This window comes from Petaurus breviceps, unplaced genomic scaffold, assembly GCF_028583685.1.
Source record: "Petaurus breviceps papuanus isolate PSGF00001 unplaced genomic scaffold, PetGlider_PUasm1.0 91133, whole genome shotgun sequence".
Classification (NCBI taxonomy): Eukaryota; Metazoa; Chordata; class Mammalia; order Diprotodontia; family Petauridae; genus Petaurus; species Petaurus breviceps.
The window spans coordinates 65,915,847-65,921,199 of record NW_027187419.1 but is presented as its reverse complement, the minus strand read 5'-3'; the positions used below and the strand labels follow the sequence as shown (position 1 = coordinate 65,921,199).

The 5,353-nt window shown below is 38.0% G+C and overlaps 1 protein-coding gene across 1 annotated transcript in view; it reads right to left on the bottom strand.

Annotated features, from left to right (window-relative positions):
• LOC138155137 (cilia- and flagella-associated protein 337-like) overlaps positions 1-4,635 on the bottom strand; it is a 99,091-nt gene extending 94,456 nt beyond the window's left edge. Inside the window, exon 1 of the mRNA XM_069080183.1 lies at positions 4,479-4,635. The gene's annotated coding sequence lies outside the window, so the exon portion shown is untranslated. The remainder of the gene's footprint in view (positions 1-4,478) is intronic.
• Positions 4,636-5,353: the final 718 nt, after the last annotated feature.

The window sequence follows — 5,353 nt, the reverse complement described above, 5'->3', positions numbered from 1 at the left end:
TCCCTTCCCTTCCCTTCCCTTCCCTTCCCTTCCCTTCCCTTCCCTTCATCTCTTTCTGCCCTCTCTGTCCATATATCATACCCCTACCTATGGGTGCTCTTTCCAAAGGAATGTGAATTTTGATGGCTGCAACCTAGCAAGATATCTTGGGATTTACTGGATAGATTTAAAGACCAAGTCTTCAACCTCATTCACTCTGGCTCTCATTGATTGACCAACAAGAGATCCCAGCCCAAGTCCCACTTAGTGGTCATAGCTTGGGCCCAGATGGCTCAGAGTGAATGTAAATAGTAATTGTTTCTATTTTGGCCAGAAAGCCTGAGGGTCTTCCCGTCCCAGGTTGATTTTTCTTTATTGGGTAAAAGGTTCCATTCCTTGGCTCATTTCTTATCTAGCCTTAATCACTGAATGGGTGTTGACTCAGTCAATCTGAGACCTCTTAAAGATCTAAGCTGTAAAAGCCCAAGATCTCCCACAGCATTCAGGGCCATCTCCAGTCTTCTGACCCATAACAGGACCCAGTGGCTCTGGAGAAGAAAGTGAGGCTGGTAACTTTGCACAGCCCCGCCTCACTTAAATCCAATTCACTTGCAAGTCATGACATCACCTTCCCTACATCATGGTCCTCTTCAAGAAAGAAGAATAAATAACAACTAGCCAGGCACTATGCTGAACAATTTAAAAATATAATCTCTATGACACTGACTTTGTTTACCTATGAAACTCTATCTTTCCATTGCTTCTGCAGTCACCTAGATCAATATTTAAGTACACTACAAAGTAGGTACTATTATTATCCCCATTTTACAATTGAGGAAACTGAAGCAAAGAGAAGTTAAGTGACTTATCCAGGGTCATACAGCACATACAATTAGTGTCTGAGGTCAAATTTGAACTCAAGTTTTCATGATTCTAGAACCCATGCTCTAACCACTGCACCACTCAGCTGCCTGCAATAATGGAGAAAATCATCTCCAAGCAAAACTTAGTTTCAGTATTTGATATTTTTGTATTTCTTACCCATACTTTTCTCCTCTGCACTTGAAAGACCTGTGTTAAAATTGCTATTCTTGAGATGAGTTCTACATATACATATATGTGCATACATACATATGTGTATACCCATACATGCATGTATACAAAGCCATAACTGGAAATTTTGACACATGAGAAAATTTAGTTGAGGGAGTGAAGGGACAGAGTCTCCAAGATACCCCAAGACTAACACATAGCACCGTCACTGACAGCACAAGTGATTCTGTGATGTAGGTTCCCAGGCTTGGAAGCACATGGGCAGTTCACTTTGTGGAGTGTGGAGCAAGGTGGTCACCAAGACTAAGAGCCTGGGTGACAAAGGCCAGGGAGGGTATTATACTTCCTTCCCACAACCACCATCCATGCTTCATGATACTCTATCAGTCCTGTCTCACTCAAAAAATTATAATTTCTTGTGATGTTGGTACCTTTGGGAGACAAAGTACAGTGCATCATGTCAGTACCATGTCAGGGGGCAAATCCCTGGTGGCTTTGTAATAAAGCCCTAACAGAAGGTTTGCATTCTTTGCATTCCTTCCTTCCTTCCTTCCTTCCTTCCTTCCTTCCTTCCTTCCTTCCTTCCTTCCTTCCCTCCCTCCTTCCTTCCTTTCAACTCTCTCTTCCCCATTCCTGTGGATTTCATTAGGGAGGCTCTGTAGTCTTCCAGAGCTCAGTATAATGAATACAACCATACCAAAAATAGTGAGCCTTTCTTTTGCTTGCACTCTGTGTGGGACATTTTCCATGACACGGATCAACATTTTAGGTGAACATGTCTCTATTTTATAGCTCCCTTGATGTCACTACTCAACTGATAAGTGAGCAAAGCTGTTCCTACAGTGGCATCCATCATTGGGTGTTTTCCAGTTTTGACATATGTCTCATCTTGGGAGGCTCTTTGTTTGAGAAGGGCCTTTAAGGCTGAATTTTGTTTTAAATTAACAGACAGGTTCTTATTTCTCTACACTTCTTCTTCAGTGATGTGATCATAAAGGGGCGGTCTGATATATACATATGCAAACATACATAAATACATACTTACATATATATGCATGTATATATACATATGTATGTATCCCCAAAAGCCCAAGTCTTCCCATTTCAAATTTTCATCAAGAATACCCATCAAACATGTTTGTATCATCTTCATGCATATTTTATGGAGACAACAAAATGTGACTATCTGAGCAGTTGGTGTAAACATTTCCTAGGACCCTTTTAAAAAAAAAACTATAATCTCTTAATTTTTTAATCTCCTTTCTGAGATAATTTCAAAATTGACCCCTGAGTATCTTTAAAATTTTATCACCTTCAAAATGGACTTCTTTTTTTATGTCTTTCATCAGGTTCAGCCACTCTTGTCCATTTCTTCTAAAGAGTCACTCCCTCTCATTATACATTGGATACTAAGAAGACAAAGTTCACATGTGGTGTGCTTCCACAATTGTTGTCAACGAAAATAGATTACTATGAAAAATGCCAACAGATCTGTTTGATTTCACTTTGTCTTGTTATCTCTAGTAAAAAAAAAAAAGTCTTTCAGGACCTCATCTTGGCATTTAGTGACCTGTCACGTTTCACTATTCTGTAAACATCTTGAGTATTAGTGATGGAGGCAGACTATGATGTATTAATTGTTCAAGGACCAATCCAACCAAGTATGAAGAGCCTCCTCACCAGAAAATTGACCACCAGGTAATGGGTTTATTGTTGTTGTTGTTGTTACCCTAGGTGACTCACAACATTTCCTAAAATTTCATCCTACTTTTGAAGTGATTAAAGTGGTGGTAAAGATGGAAGGTGGTGTTACCATGACTTACACAGTTTTAAAGCCCTCTGAAAATTTCAGTTTAACCCTTTTTATCTTTAAGGATACCAATTTATGTTAACATAAAATCTTTGTCCAATGATTAAATCTTCCTAGGGGGACTTCATGATAACTGTGTTAATATTCTCACTGTAATAAAACCAAAAGACATGAAGTTGCATTTAAATGGTAGGATTGCCTAAAGTCAGAGATTTAAACATAAAGGGATTGTGGGAGTTTCTTTCATTGTATACTCCCTAATCAACAAGAAGTAAAATTTAATGGGACACTTGGTCATCTTGCCTTCCAGGACCTGATCATTTTGCAAATAGACCATCATGAAGATAATGTTGTTGTTTGAGTCATTTTCAGTCATGTCCAATTCTTTGTGACCCCTTTGGGAGTTTTCTTGGCAACGATCCTGGAGTGGTTTGCCATTTCCTTCTCCAAATGTTGGTCATGTACCAGCACATATTACAATGGATTAAGACATAGAGAAATTGTATTAAGAATATACAGTGACTTCAATGTAGGAGCATTCATGGGGGATGACACTGAAAACTATTTGGGAGATTATTTAGGTCACAGATGTTATTAACCTGGGATTTTTGAACTTGTTTTTTTAAAAAAAATTGATAACTGAATTTCAATGTAATCAGTTTCCTTTACTATCCTATACATTTATATAAAACATTTAAAATAATTTAAGAATAATTTAAAATTATTCTGGGAAGAGGTTCAGACTTTACCAGACTGCCAAAGAGGTCAATGACATGCAAAAAAGGTTAAGAACTTCTGCTTTAGAAATAAGAAATGAACAGGAAGAAGGGTTTATTCCAAAGAATGAAACCAAACACAGCAGTCATAAATAGGAAATTGATTAGATTGGGGCGGCTAGGTGGTACGGTGAATAGAGCACTGGCCCTGAAGTCAGGAGGACCTGAGTTCAAATCTGACCTCAGACACATAACACTTAACTAGCCATGTGACCTTGGGCAAGTCACTTAACCCTAATTGCCCTCCAAAAAAATAAACAAAAAACAAAACAAAACAGGAAACTGGTTAGATTTTAACAGTAGGAAATGCCTGACTAAATAATCATTTCTTAACTGATTAGAGCAAAAGCCAGAATAAATACAAAATTAGAAGAAGGACAATAATGAAAAGAAGCAATTGCAGAAACTCCAATCTGACCTTTAGTAATCAAACCATCAGCTCCAGAAAATGGGACCTAAACAAAAGTAAAAATATTGCCTCTATTTCTAATTCTTACAAGTTTAATCTATGTACCACATATGCCACAACAAAGAGGCTAAAAGAGCCCAGAAACTGCATCAACTAACTCAACAACTCCTGAAGCCTCAACAACTTCCTGGTCAAGAATGACTCAGAGTATTTCAATATTTACTTGAATCACAGGAAGATGGAAATTTTGAGTAGTCTCACAAAATAATACAGAGCAGTTAAGGTGAAAAGAAGCCTGCAGAGAGCTTGGAATGACACCCAGTTGAGCAAGATTATCCTAGAGCATTTTTTTGATTAAAAAAAGTCTATACATAAGTTATTATGATTTTACTATATCTACCCAGGTGTCTTCTAACTTTTCTTATAAAAGATGTTATTCTGAGCTGATTACCTTGTAACAAACAAATTTTGCTGTAATACAAGTTCCAAAGAATCCACTGGAATTGTGTGTATATGTGTGTTTGCTAGGTAAAACTGTCTCTTCTCCAGCTTCTTGAAGCAATAACTATCTCTTGTGATAAACTGTACATTCTCACTAGAGATTGTGATAAACTGTACATTCTCACTAAAAGCTTAGCTACCATGGTTTCCATATGGTTTCCATATGGTTCAGATCATTTATTGTAACCTAACTGCTTGATCTGTCCTTGTGGTTTTCTTTTTGATCTCCCTGCTCTTCCAACTTTCTTCATTTTATGTCTGGCAACAACCCCTCTTTCCTAAAGGAAAAGATCAGGGCCCCCAGAGGTATTTGCTTCTAGTCATTGGAGAAGACAGGCACAGAAAGAAATATTTGGTATTTTAGAAAGCAGTGAGGCTTTATTTCCAAACCAAAAAGCCTCCCTAAATACCTGATTTGGTGGAAGGGTGCTAACCATGCTCCTTTGGCTATGATCAGGATTAATTTAGCTTTGAGAATGAAAACCATGGCTTAAATGAGTTGTGGTCCCTGGCATTTGAGTGTGAATAAGGTCTTAGGATTTCAGAAAACAGCTAATCCTTTCTAACTGCTCCCATTACTCTTAGATGGCATAAGCTAGATAGGTTTTTCCCCACTGGCTTCTCTAATGGCCACAGCTGATGCTGCTAGAGAATGGAATCATTTGCTCTAATTCAAGCTATTTTTTCAGCCTGTCCCTCTATTACCAGAGCTGAGCTGCTGCTGATGGTAGTGCTACATTCCCAGCTGTTTGTAATAAATGGCTTTCATTGATTTTTTTTTTCTGGATCAAACTTAGAAGAAAAGATTTCTCACAATGAGAAGGT